General features: G+C 43.9%; 1 protein-coding gene across 10 annotated transcripts in view; it reads right to left on the minus strand.

Annotated features, from left to right (window-relative positions):
* PRKAG2 (protein kinase AMP-activated non-catalytic subunit gamma 2) overlaps positions 1-15261 on the minus strand; it is a 184929-nt gene that overhangs the window by 89835 nt on the left and 79833 nt on the right. The gene's annotated exons all lie outside the window — the stretch shown is intronic.

The raw sequence follows: 15261 nt of genomic DNA on the forward strand, positions 1-15261 counted from the left end.
GTGGCTCTGGCCACGTGTTTCAGCTCTGCATGTGAAGATCCCCATTCTTCTCAACAGTTCTTTGCATAAAACAGCCCATCACCTCAGTGCTTTAAGGAAGCCCTTTCTGCAGCTCCTCCCCTGGGGCTCACTGTTCACCCACTGCAGAGGGGAAGCATGGGGAGCAATGAGAAATGTTTAGGGACTGGGGAAAGAATGACTCACTGTTACCTAAATATATATATATTTGTATACTTGCAGCAAGTGTCAAGCTCTTTGCACTCTGCTGGCCTTGTGAAGCCACCACATTTATCTCTGCAAGCAGACCCAGCAGGGCAGGCTTTGGCTGTCTCCAGACATGTGCCATGGGCCAGTTCTCAACCTCCTTCCATGAGAGTTGTGACCTTCACAGACATTCCTCTTTGAAAAACAACTCCCTTACAGCAAAACCGAATCTTCTTTGCTGCAGTTTAAGCCCACTGCTTCTTGTGTTATTCACTGTGCACATGAAAAACATATTGTTCCCTTCTGGAACAGCCATCTACGTGTCTGAAGATAGTTATCAAGTTCTCTTTGAGTTTTCCCTTGCCCAAAGACACAAGTAATGCTCCCACAACACCAAAACAATCTGGACCTCAAGTTTCCCCTCTTTCAGAAAGCATTCCTTCCTCTTCAGTAGCCAAAAGACTGCTGAGAAGGACTTAATGTCATTGGAAACCGAAAAATTTAAATCCCTTTTTAATGAGATAAAAATTGGTATTGCTTCAGCGCAGAAACAGCCTCCTTTTCAGTAGAGGCCAAGGCTAAAGAGGAGCTGATGACCTCTTTGTACAGGGCCATTGCACTGGGAGGATTCATTCCCCCTTATTAAGGAAAGCAGCAAGACCCTAATGCTTCTGCACAGAGTTACCAGCAAATGAAACAGTGGTGCTTAACTTGAAGAGTAATTTGTTAAAAAAATGCACTAAAGTGCTTTGAGTATAATGATTTTGTCTCCCACTGCTAATGGTCTTCTATAACATCAAGCAACCCAAGTGAATCATGCAATCATAGAATGACCTGAGTTGAAATGGATCTCAAAGACCATCTAGTTTCAACTCCAATGCTGTGGGCACGGTCACCAACCATTAGACCAGGCTGCCCAGAGCCACATCCAGCCTTGAAGCAGCACTGTGCTAACAGACTGTCCTTGCAGATCAAGATGCTGGATCAGCTTTTCACAGCAGATTTCCCTCACGTTAATTCCTCCTGCTTCCCCTCTCCCCTCTCCATATCTCAGCCCCTTCCTAGTTCCCCATCTCTACTAAGCTGGGTTGACCTCACCAACTTGCATGCTGACCCGCTGCCCTTCTGCCACAAACCATCAGTTCCTCTGGCATGTCTACCCACAGTCAGGTCTACAACAGAGCCTTAAAAAAGGGCTCTGGAGCTAAAAAAAAAAGAGCCACTTCTCTTGCAGATCTCCCTTATACCACTTCTTACCTTTGCCTCATCAGCCACAGCAACCTGCCACGCAATGTCCTTCACTGTTCAGCCCAGCCTTCCACCCCCTTAAACCAGAGGTATTCTTTTTAACAGAGAGGCTGGAGCACATAAAGTAGAAAAAATAAACCTCCTTTTCTATTTTTCCCCTAATGCATGAGGCCACATAAGGAAAGGAGTCATCTGCAATCCAACCCAACAAAGCCCCATCCATGGCCATGCTCCCTCTGCTCGATGCTTCCTGCATTTCAGTTTCCCTTCTCTCATGATGAAAGCACTCAGATAAATGATTTAATGAGACTCTTCAGGCACAAACATAGCTAAAACCTTTCTAACTCTAAACACAACGTGAAAACTTGTTCAATGAGGTAGAACTGGAATTTCTGAAGATTTGGTCTCCCCCCTGATAGGAAATAAGTATGTCATGGGTTTATGGTTTTCCAACCATGATGGCACTGCATGAACTCATAGCAAGCAGCACGTGCTGTCTGACCACTCATTGGAGGCTTGAGACACAAACTAATTCAGCCCTCTCCCAGAGATGTAAATTCTGTGCTAGAAGTACTTTAAATGCTGACATTCTGAACCATTTCTTGCCTGCCTTTTTAATGGAGACCCAATGCACAAATGCAGCAGCAGAGCATAGGGCAAGTGGTGGAAATCAGTGAGTCTTATCAGGGGTTTTTGCAGTGTGAAAATGAAGAAAAAAGCAATATTTTCTGCCTCCAAATGAAAGATCTTCACTGCTACAAAATGAGAAGGCTGAAAAGAAAGTGTATCCCCTTAGTGAAATTAAAGTTTCAGCAGGCTTCAAACTGCAAGTCAACAAACCCAGCTATTTCCCTTTGCTGCTGAAACTTCCCACGTTCAAAAATCCCTCTGGTTTTGTCTTTGCTCATAGAAATCAAGGGAAGTTCAGGTCTACCCTCAGAAAAGAGAGTGGTGAGGTGCTGGCACAGGCTGCCCAGAGAGGCTGTGGATGCTCCAATCCTGGAGGTGTTCAAGGCCAGGTTGGATGGGGGTCTGGGCAGCCTGGTGTAGGATCAGATGTGGAGGTTGGCAGCCCTGCCTGTGACAGGCAGTTGGGACTTGACAACCCTTGAGGTCCCTTCCAACCCAAAAGATTTTATGATTCTATGAAAAGTAAAACACAACATTTTGCAGTTCTATGTGCATCAAGTTTCTCTGCCTTGTTCTCCTTAAAATTTTCCCTAAACGGGAATGTTTCTGAATTTCTCTTCTCAGTTCTACAGGCAGATGTTTGCAGAGCTGTAATTACTGGCTATTGCCACTGGTACCCAGCCACAATTCTCAGAAGACCAGAATAGTTTTAACTGCAACTGTATTCCATCAGAATAGTGATCTTGGAAAGTATTTCAAAACAACGTATAGAGAAATGAGTGAAAGACATTTCTGCTATGTATATGTATATGTATATGTTAAATGATGCTCAAGACTGCAAGTGATGCAATGCACAATAATAAAATGTATGTTTGCCTAAGAACATTTGCACACCATTTGAGCAGACCATACAGCCACATTTCAAAGGGAAATACAAACTAGCACTTTCTCCATCTGGTCCAAGTCCAGCTCACACCCCATAAAAGGACTGCAAGTTTATGACTCCAAGCTGGGCTCAATTACTTTCCATAATCATAACCAAGTGTTTCAGTGTAATGAGTTTTTGCCTTTATCCCTGTTTTTTTTGTAACACTTCATGTGTTTTCACTGTGCATTAAGAAAGATTTCAATCTCGGAAGTTGTCAGGCTGGAACTAAATTGGTTTTGAAAAACCTGAAAGTGAAATTTTACTTCTCTTTCAAAGTCCTCAAGGTGCATTCTGGATTCCCCAGATCGCCTGATAAATTACTTATAAATTACATGCTGGCGGCTTTGTGGTGCTTTTCTAACCCTTCTTTCCAGAGCTTATAATACAAAGCAGCAGGAGCAGGAGGAATGGTGATGGGAGCGTTGGCATAGTGCTGATTCCAGAAATGCAAATACTGTATTTCAGGCTCAGCACCTACCCCAAAAGAGCAATAATTTGGGACTGATGAACGTGATCCTATCCAAATGATAATTTTACCATTTCCCCCATCCTTCTAATGTACCATGGTGCTATGTTTGCAGTGCTCACGTTTCTGGCGATTTCAGTTTGTGATGTGAAAAACGAAGCTGTTCTTATTACACACCACTATCTGGCTATGCTCAAAACAGCCAAACAGTCTTTGATCCAGTAAGCACAGGATGTCTGGTGCGATGAATGCAGACCCTAAAGTTTAGCAAGTTCTCAACAAAAGGAAAATATCTCAGTATTCACTTGTACAAGATAAGAACAGTAGAGGCAATGAAGTTCTACAGAAGTATTTTTCCACTTGTGCTTTTCTCGTCTCTTCTTGTCATCAAGTCTATCAATCACATCCACCCACAAAGCCTTGAGAAGGAGATGGGATTCACTGGAACTTGACGTATCTCCTCTTTGCCTTCTTCTTGCTCTTTTTCTTTCCCCCTTCCTCACTCTTCATGCAGGAGTGGAGCAGAATGAGTGACGTTGAAGTTGTGCTGGGCATTGTGGGGCTGGACAAAATATTCCCTTCACTTTAAATGACAGAAAAGGTCTTTCAGGAAGCACTAAATAGGCCATAAATTGAACAACAAATGGATAAATCACAGCATCATAGAATGGTTTGGGTTGGAAGGGACCTTTATTAGGGATGGCCAGCATCACAAGAGTGAAATGTGTACCAATATTCAAATGAATGCCCCAAAATACAAAAGGCTGAAAATCAGAGCACCACAGCTCCTCGGAAACATAGCCCTGCACTGAATTTACCTTAGGAGACATCTCCAAGCATCAACCTTACACTGACACAGGTGGCACTCCTTCCCTGCACAGCCACAGCTCCAACATTTGCAATTCAAAAGCTGGTAAGAGCATCACTGAGAGAACAACTTCACACACATCTTACTGCAGTTTTAACATTTGTGCTGGCACAGTTGTCACAAAATACAACTCTCAGAAACAAACATGCACATTTGAAGCAACACCCTCATCCTAGAACCTAGACAGGGAGATGAGATTTCCAAGACATTTCAAATTCTGTATCCCTCTGGTCCCCACAATAAGCAGACAAATCTGACAGCAAAAGCCAAGAAATTTACTTACACATAAAATAAGATGACAGATAGACTCTTTCACTGGCTTGGTATTACTGTTATCTACTATTTTAAGTTGAAAATAATTTTAAGTGTTCCCTAACAATAAAAAATGCAGACAGTGTAATTTTGGGCTGACAGACATCCCACAGATGACCCACTCCTCTGTCACAGTAAATATAATAGAGACTATATAAATGATAAACACAAAAATAGACAGTGAACAGCATCCCAGTAGATACATGAGACAACATGGACAGTGATGACTACAAAGAAAGTTGGACCACACCTTGAAAAGGAAAATGCAGCAAATCCTGGTGGGACAAACCTTCCTGAAGAGTTCCCAACCTCCAGCCTGAGGAGAGCAAAGCAGTTCCCAAAGCCTGCTTCTTCTGTTCTTCTTAGCTGCTATCCTGGTGCACAAGAGCCTGAGGACCATGCTCAGGTTCCTCTACTATGGTATTCATGCAGAATGGACATTTTCTGTTGACACTGAACTACTGACAACCCAGTTTTGTCAACAGAAAGAGGGTCTTACAGCTTTAAAGCAGAGGTGATCTGAATTACTCACTAAACTCAAACTCAGTGCTCACAAAATCCCAGTGACCAGCTGGGGTACCTACAGGAAGGGTTTCATCTCCTTACTGCATAGCTACCAAGTGTGTACTTCAGTGAACCACTAAGGACATCACGCTGGCATGAATCCCAGTCTCGTGAACTAAACGCAGGCAGAACGCCAGGAGGTGAAATTCCTAACGGATCATCCAACCCTGCATTGTCATTGCAGAGGGATTGCTTGGGCTCCAGCCAGGGGATTAGAATAGAAAGAGGAATCCACCACGTGCAGGCAGGGACAGCACTGAAGTCCACCCCTGCGTGGCACCAGCTCCCTCAGTCTGCATGTTTAAGCCATCCCAAACAGACAGATCAGATCTTCATTTGCTCATTAACAAATAATACAAGTGGCTTTAAAAAACCAACAACTGCACAAAATCCAAAGATCTATTTTCACATTTCCACCCCTAGTTTTCCTACCCCGACATTTTTTTATAAATTAAGGATTCCAAAGCACCATAATTTGTAAATAAGAGAATAAAACCAAGTACACTGCATGCTTTAACATCAAGACTAACTGAACAGCTGGCAAACCGGCCCTGTTAACGTCCCAAGACTACATCTTAGGTGTAGGGGAACTGTTGGATCACTGCTTGATCACCTGAAGCAAGTACTGAGTGAGATATAGGAGCACAGGCGAAAGCAAATCAGCTGTGTGACCAGAAAGGGTGGCTGCACCTCTTCTAGACCCCATTTAAGGGCTGACTGCCACTGAGGAAGGATCTCTCTCTGGAGATTGTTCCTTGTGAAGTGTCTTGTGAGCCTACAACACCAGTGAGCACTTTCCATTTATCTCTGATTATCTTTTCCAACATGATAATCTGACTAGCCTAACTTCTCTGTATACTTACTGATCATCCAATACTTTACAACATCTGTATATTTATTGATCTTACACCAGGGAACACCACTGCTAAGACCACCTCTCAAAGCACCTTTGGATCCCCAGCAGGATGAGGTGAGCACCATATTTTGCACCTTTGCACAGCAGGGAGCAACTTTCCCAAAGTCCCACAGCAGGCTGGCATCAGGCTGGAAAGGAATAGAAGGTGATGGAGGTGTGCTGGGTATGGTGGCTCTGCTCCTTCCTGTGCAAGAACATAACATATTGCTTGGAACTGCAGTGTGCACACAGTGGCTGTTTCACATCCCCAAGTTCCAAAGAGATTATTGCAATTAGTGGCCTAGATTACTGAGGATCTGCCTAAGCAGATGGAAGTATGGAAGAGGAAGTGCTCATAATCACATGCATGAGACCTGGAACATAAATCATTCAACATCTTTCTGCTTTTTCTTTCCCGTTTTTTGGTGTGTTTTTTTTTGTTTTGTTTTGTTTTTTGTTTTTTGTTTTTTAATTTTTACACCCATGAAAAACACAGCAACTTTGTTGGCAAAAGAAACTTCACTGAATTTTCAAGAGAGATGAAAGCACAGTGAGAAAGACAGACCCTGCAGCTTACTGACATGGCAATCTAGGGAGTTCAGCAGTCTGCCATTGTGCAGAAGGAAAAAAGCCTGAGATAGTGTGTGTATAATGGAAAGCTGGCATGGATTTGATGTCTGCAATGAGCAAGAAACAAACCCAAATTTCTTGATAATTCTACTGATCTGTGCAATTTGCAGAGACATTACTTGGAAAAAGCACCCAATGCACCCACGGCATCCGGTTTATAAGCTGCTGTGACTGCTGGAGCCATTCCTGTGATGGAAGTGAGTGAAGGAACAGCATGGGACGTCTTGGATCGTATAAAGCTCCATATTTATTTACTTTGCAAGTGGAAAGACCAAGCAGTGTCAAGTTCAGAGATGCTATATTTAGGATTGTGTGAAAAATCTCAGTGGGCTGGCCAGGACCAATGCAGACACGAACTAGAGAAGGAGTTCTGAGTTCTTCTTTTTGCCTAAATGACAGGAGGGCTGGAAACTTGGAAGCTATGTGGTAGTAAGTGAATACTGCTGGAAAATCCAAGCCTGACACTCTGCACAGGAAGTACCTGGCAGGAGGAGAAAAAAAAAGTATGAAACCTTTCAACAAACATTCCCAAAATTCCCAATAGAGAGAAAGAAAAAGCCATGGACCATGTCCTTGGGAGAGCATCCCAGAGATGGAGCGGCAAGAAGCAACAGTAACTCCTTGTGTAATTCTTCCTTGGGTATTAGATTTTAAGACGCCCTCATGAGTCAGAGGGCAGGTACCAGTGCTTGGGCTGACCCCAGCTTGACTCAGTTCCCAGACCAATGCTTTAGAAAAGAAACTTCTGGAACTGTGAAATCTCATTAAATGGTGAATTAGCTTTAGGCCAATTACACTCCTTTTTTTACTTTGCAAACCTCTGTTGAAAATGATCTAAAGTAGTACCACAGATGACCAGAACTCATTGTACAGTGCCATCAGATTCCCAAATCTTGCCCAAGGACCGACTTTGTGCAGTGACTTGAGTGCTTAAAGCAGAAAGCACTCCATAAAGTAGCCCAAACATAATTAATCGGGTTAAATTCCAAGTTGGGAATCAAAGGAGAGACTCAACGTTATGGTTACAAAGCTCTGGTTACCTCCAACAACACAAAACCCTGTTGTTGCATTTCCTGCTCTGCCCTGAAAGCACCACGCATCCGTAGTCCAGCATGGTGCAGGCTGCTCTGGTCCTGGCTCTCAGAGTCCAGCTTACCTTAAAAAAGCCTGGAAAACCCTACCAGATTGAATGCTTTTGTTGTTATTATTAATTAATACAGGTGCACAAAAAAAGAAGCAAAACCAAACCACAACTCCCTGCCATGGTCTTTGTAACTAGCAATAACGCCTGGCATGTCTGATAGTCATATTATTTGCATGCAACTGGAGCAAAATTATATTAGAACCTCTGTGCTAACAGACAGGAAAAGGAATTATGGCTCCAAGCAACATATTCCTGTAAACCAGGTAGGCTGTTTCCAGTCATAATAAAATACTGGCAGAGAGGGCAGAGGAGGTGAGCAAGGAATACTGAAATGGGACTGAGAGATGAGTTCAGAGACTCCAGTTTTATTCTCCTTTCGGTTCCTCAGCTGCTGCATGACCAGAGACAGAGTCATCTCTTGTCTCCAAGGGAGAGGACCAGGAATTGAGAAACAAAGTGCCTCAGACACAGAGAAACAAAGCAACTCCTTCCCAGCCTCACATTCACCAAAGGCTTTTCTTCCACTGCCTGACTCTGACTTCTTGCAAGACGTGCATGTGCTCTGTGCTGCCGAGCCTCGCATCTGTTGGATGGATGAGAAATTAATTTCTAAGAATTTCAGTGATGTCAGGCATTTTCTTTTTTAATGTGACCATAAAGTGGCAAGAGCCGTCAGCAGGAGTTTAGCAAAAAATTGTTGACGTTGCTTGGATACTGAGCTCTGCTCCACTCTAGGATTTGCTTGCATGTCTGCATTTGACAGCAATAACTCCTCAGGATTTGGGGTTTTCTTTAATATTCTGATAGCCGTGCAAATATCTGCCCTTATTCAGAGCTCTGCTCCTCTCTCCTCCTCCACTTCTTGGCTTTGTAAAATACAAACTAATTCCTCAACCATAGTAAAGCCATAAATAAGAAGTCATAAAAATATTTTTCTATCCTTCTTTCTCCAAGGTTAATCTTTTCAGTTATATAAGCACTTTACAAAATAGCACAGGGACAGTATATGAGAATCTGTTTATGTGATTAAGACTTGGCTCCTTCTTTAGTGTGTCCCAGTGACAGCACTGTATGCTTTGCAGTCACCGCCGAGGCTCCCACAGCCATCTCTCCATGACCTCCAGAGCAGTGACGTTTAACATCGCTTTTCAGAGTGCTTGCAGTAGATCATTATGTTGGGTACCCATGCAGCTTAGGAGAAAGAGCACTACCAAGAACCTGCTAATTTGTTCATTACAGTGGGTGGATTCCAGGTTTTGCTGATGGCAAAAATCCAGCTACCCCAAGGGGAAGTAAATTTTTCTCACTTTTTCTCTTTACTGCTGTCTTGCTCCATATATACAGTGTGCACAAACAGTCTCGATGCCATTTAGTGGAGTGCTGTAGTGCTTTATAATCTTTTATGGTAAAGAATTTGGAAGGATTTGAGAGAGGGCTTAGGGCAGAACAGAAACAGAACTGAAATGCAAGTACAAAATCACAAAGCCGCTCATCTTGGCAGCTAGATGACAGAGAATCAAAAAATCCTCTGCAGATCATTTTCCAGTCTGGTCCCTGATGTTTCCTATGTGAGGAATGATGGAGTTATCCTCATGCTCTGCTGCAGCAGGTCTCAGCACCCTGTGGGGTTATTTTCCCAAGGAAATGACATGCTGCTTGGGCACTTCCATAGTGCAGTTTGTTTTATTTACTTAATAACTTTTCTGGATTCAAATATGCAAGCAGCTGGCAGCACCCATGATACCAGAGCATGCTTTCTAAGTCTAGACGTGCAGCCTCAATAGTTTAACTCCTTCTGAGTGATGCCTACACGTCCCTATAAATATCACCTTGCTTATTTTCAAACTTTAAAATTGGAAAGGACAAAGCCACAGCAACACACAGCGGAAAGAATGATCGCTGCTGGAGCAGGCTTGTTTGGTGCCCCTGTCTCTTGTGCTGCCTTCACAAGCATTTCGCGTTTGACTTTAAAGCGATTTAATTGCAGTAATTTGCCTTAATAATAAATCCCATGCCAAGAAACTGCAGATGGAGTAAGAGCTGACCCAGGGCCACTTTCCCAAGAATTTACGCAACCCCGTGCTCTAACGTACTGCCCCTGGTGCCACAGAAGAAGCTTTTCAGGATCTCCCAGGTGCCTGCAACCACTCTGACCGCCTGCTCCTCCTGCTACAGCCATACATAACAAGGTGCTTTACCCTAAACTGCACTCCTAGAATGGCCACAATGTCTTCTTCTCGTAGTGAGGGGCCCAACACTGAACACAGCACTCGAGGTGCAGACTCACCAGTGCCGGTACAGAGGGATGATCACCTCCTGCTCCTGCTGGCTGCCCTATCTCTGATCCTTGCCAGGATGCTGTTGGCCTTCTTGCACACCACTATTAATTAACAGCAGTTCAGCCAGCTATTAACTAATACCCCCAGGTCCTTCTCCTCCACGCAGACTTGCAGCCACTCTGCCCCAAGCCTGTAGCACTGCATGGGGTTGCTGTGGCCAAAGTGCAGGACCTGACACTTGGTCATGCTAAGCTCTCACTGTTGGCCTCAGTGCATTGATCAGCCAGCCCAGATGGCTCTGTAGGGCCATCTCACCCTCAGGCAGACCAACACTTCCTTCCAGCTTGGTGTCATCTGCAAATTCACTGAGAGTGTACTCAATCCTCTCATCCAGATCATCTTATTGATGGTACATGTTACTGTGGCATATGAAGATGCTCGGCATAACTTGCAAAAGTGTGACAACCTGACTTTTTTTTTTTGCATTTTCATCCTTTGATGATTTTTACACATTCTTCATCCCTATGGTCCAGATAATAATAGGGAAGCATAAATAACTGTGGTTACACAAACATGTAGGAATTATGGCCCATCACTAGGGAATAGGAATAGGATGCTCAAGGAACATTTGGATGTTGTGTTGCGGGACATGGTTTAGTGAGAACTATTGGTGATAGGTGGGTGGTTGGACTGGATGATCTTGAAGGTCTTTTCCAACCTTGGTGTTTCTGTGATTCTGATTCTGTGATGATTATTAATCACATATGTTGGTGAAATTAAGAATGCTAAACCTCAGTTTCTTTCTTAGTCTTTGTTTCAACCACAAAAGAAACCAGGGAAAAAAGAAAAATATTCCTAACCAGTGCAACAGAGCCCTGAGCTGTTACCCCATAGCCCCGGCTTTGGTCATTTCTCTGAACTCAGAGCACTGATCTCTGCCTGTCATTGCTGAGCATTAGCAAGAACCTGCTGATAAGTCATGTATTTTTCTGCAGGCTGAGCTTCTGACTGAACGCAATCTGGACGGCTGTACAAACTGGTTTGCACTAATTGCCACCATTTGCTTGAAAGCTTTCTGCCAGTGAACATAGGAGATGCCAGGTAGGTGCTAAGCCTCATTATTACTATTCATGTTTTTAAGGTGGAAATGGTTGTTAACGAGGCTTTTGTCAGAGTGCCTTTGACTGTAAAGGAAGTAGGGCTTTCCTTTGGCTCTGATGGATTTAGACCAATGCTTAAGTGCTTGCACAGGAAACTATTCCTTACTGCTCATGACCTTCATGCAAGTGATGAGCAAATAACAGTGAAATTATGCAAAATATTTCCTCTCCATGTTTGCTTTATTGAATTAAAAAAGTTCTGTTGTTCCCTCCCTCCCTCCCTCCCTCCCTCCCTCTCTCTCTCTCTCTTTCATTCTTTCAAGTCAACCAGCTTCCTAGCATGGGTGCCTCAGCAAAGAATTATGCTGTTAACTTCAGACAGCCAAGTCTGGAGATTGTCAAACGCACAATATAGCAGAATTCGACATGCACGGGGATAGAAACCACATTTTACACAGCTTCAAGGAAGGAGAAATGCTTTCTTGTAAAAGATGAAAAAAAATCAGCTAACTGCTCATCTAAGTGCTTATGTTGAACTCTTTTTGAAGTTCATTTTCCCAAACAAGTTTAGGCCAGAGCTGCACTGGCACCATGTTCAGCTGAAAGAAGGCCCCATGCACTGCTGAGCCAAAACACCATTGCTATTACCTTGCTACGTGCTCTTTGTGACTTTTGCCTTTGAAAAATCCTTTGCAGTAAGGCAGCTGCTACCATAGAATAACAGAATGGTTTGCATTGGACCTCAAGGCCCATCCGATGGCACCCCATACCTCCCACCAGCTCAGGCTGCCCAATGCCCCATCCAACTCAGCATTGAGCACCTCCAGGGATGGGGCATCCACAGCTGTGCCTGCTCTGAGCAGCTGTGCCAGTGCCTCACCACCCTCTGAATAAAGAATTTCTTCCTAGCATCTAACCTAAATTTTCCCTCTTTCAGTTTCAAACTGTTCCTCTTTGCACCTATGTGCCTAATGCAGCCCTGTGCACCCTTTCTGCAGCAAACTCAAGGCAGCAGGTGCTTTGCATGGGTATTATTTGCCACGTGTAGATGCTCTCATTTCAGTACTACATATTCATGTGTGGTTCTTTCCCCATCATCCATCATTCAAGCTCAGGGAGGGTAGATTCAAGCTCAAGGGGGGTAGATTTAAGTTAGATATAAGGAAAAAATCTTTCCCAGTGAAGGTGGTGAGGCACTGGAACAGATTACCTAGTGTTGTGGTTGATGCCCTGTCCCTGGAGACTTTCAAAGTGAGGCTGAATCAAGCCCCAGGCAGCTTGATCTAGCCATAGGGTCCCTGCTCATTGTAGGGGAGTTGGACTAAATGGCCTTCAGAGGTCCCTTCTACAATTGTATGATCCAAAAGTCCTGCCCTTGCAGCATTTAGATGTGAATTTTGGGCATGGGTTAAAACATGGATTAAACACAGATTTGGCCTCTGATATGGAGGCAGCTAGGTGGAATTGGAGACAGAAACCTCCATGGGTTGGAGATGGAGGCTCTGCAAACAAGATCAAATAGCTGCAACCAGCAATGTCCTGCTGGAGTCATGAGTCAGGCTGCTATGTGCAATCCACTCCTCATTAAGCCAATCTGCAGTAGGACTGTGAACATTACGAGCTATGGAAACCTTATACTGAGAGTAAGCAAACAAATCTGACACCAAACCTGCCCAACACACGCAGGTGGTTAAGCAGAAATATTCAGTCACCCTGAAATGAGATGCTCAGGATTCCCAAATAATGCCAGTCGTTAAACAACATGTGATGAATGAATGGCTTACCTTCATATGGCTTCCCAAGAAGCAATTAATTGTGCCACAATGTGGTATTTGTCAGCACCATGAAATGTCCTTCATACTGAGAGCTACATTCTGACCCCACTGTTGGCAATGACAAACCCTCCTGAGACTATGAAAACTTGGTTCCCTGAACAACTCCAGAAATTACTACTGCTATACATCTTGGATGGAGGGCTGCTTTTATCCCTCACTCTTTGAATGGGGTTAGAAGCAAAGCAAAAATAAGCATAAAAAAGGGCCCTTAGCTAAACCTAAAGCAAAGCACCCGCAGGTATGCGAAGCAATCCCAGCTCTCAGTACAGCAGAGGAGCAGCAGGATGCCCACAGAAGGGCACCTATGTTTCATGGTTGGGTATGAGCTCCAGGGAGATACAGCTGATGCTGACACACACACTTGTCACCACAGTGCTGTACCACACGCCTCCATGGGGCTCTCAGAGCTGCACTTACATTCAGTCTCAGAAAGATCCTATTTAGATTTCAGCAAACACTCTGTTCTCTGTTGGGTGGGGAGAGCCGCCAGCCTGCTGGCCCATCCCAGAGCACCCTGCTGGCTCTGTGTTTCTATGATTGCCGTAAGACAGTTAGTTTTTGACATGTGAACCTTTCCAGCAATGCTCTGTAGGGGTGCTGTTTAGCTGGGCATTCCAGCATACTGAAAGTGGACCAAAGCAAAAGCAACCAGCAGAGAATATGAATTACGGATTGTTGCTCATAGTGTGCAGGTAACTACAGACTCAATACTTCCCTTCAGAAAGGTCACTCTGCAGGACATTGCTCTCTAAATTACAAGATAGTTTTTTGCTTATCACAGTTTTAAATGAGGCTATAATGAATTCTCATCTTGTTGTCCCATCCCGTGCACTTTGTAGAACACCCACAGACACTCACTTTGCATATCCTGGCTGGAAATCCACTGATAGAGCTTCTGAGTGATGGATAAACTCCATCCTGACAACCCTCAGATGGTGCACGCAGCTCCAACTGATGTGCACATGCACCCCTATGACTATTAAAACACTTCTCTGGACCTGAATTGGGTCCTCTGCACAGTGGTGCCCTTAATTCACTATGTCTGTCCCACACTGTGCCAGGGAAAACTGCCAGAAGTTGTGCTGGGTTATCAGAGCACCCACAGCAATGGTTACTGGCTCCAGTACAGACATTATCCTGCTTAGAGAATACATGAGTCAAACAAACTTCTTCAAAGGTCCTGACAGCTGGGACCCATCCATAGATTCAATGAAAAGACCCAAGCTCATGTTCTGACATGGCTAGACCTTGCCTGTCCTCTTTTTATTTTAAGAACAAGTCTTCTAGCCTCCTCCAGCTGACATGTTGATTATTTTAAGAATAATAAAATCCAAATTGGTTAAATCAATTTAGGCTAGGAAACCAAGTAATTTTTATAAGTGGCACCATTGCTCTCTGCTTTGACAAAAGCAAATATGTAAGCTTACTTTAGTCAGATAACAAGCAGCATGGGAGGACTTACCTCCATTACACAGACACACAAAGAAGTGAATTAGATCAGTGGCATTAATTTAACTTTGGTACTAGACAATTTCTGTGGCGTTTTCACCTCTGTAAACTTGCAAGTACAAAGACTTTACTCTAGGTCTCCTAATCCATTCTGACATTTGACTTAGTATGGTGATAGGGAAAAAAAATTCAGAGCTTTATACTGAAAGAAAACTTCTGTGCTTCTCCACATCCTCTCGTCCCAGCGACAACCAACATGCATTTCATTTTTCTGTCTACACGAAATGGGCCAACAACTCCATAGCTGCAGAACAACTCCACAAGCTGCTCTAAGGTGCTCCAACTCCTGACCAAGTTAAAATGGGTGCTACAGCCTCGCCTTGCCCAATTCACCTCTGCTGAAGCGAGTGCTGGGAGCTGACATGGTGGTTTGTACCAGCGCAGCTGCCAGTCTGTAGTGTCTGCCCATGCCTACTTCTCATGCAAGCAGCCTACTAGAAATTGGAGAAACATCTTCCCTGAAAGTCCATAGAAAATGTGTAACTGACATTCACTGTACCAGCAGTCAAACTGAGTGTCCACAGCTCTCAGCCTGTGAAGTCGTGCATCTTGCTGTATTAAAGTCTCCTTCACCACCTTCACCAAGGGCACATTAGAAAATGACTGATGGTTGCCAGCCAACACCAAATGTCAGAGGTCATTCTCATGC

Source organism: Lagopus muta, chromosome 7 (genome assembly GCF_023343835.1).
Source record: "Lagopus muta isolate bLagMut1 chromosome 7, bLagMut1 primary, whole genome shotgun sequence".
In the NCBI taxonomy this organism is placed as follows: Eukaryota; Metazoa; Chordata; class Aves; order Galliformes; family Phasianidae; genus Lagopus; species Lagopus muta.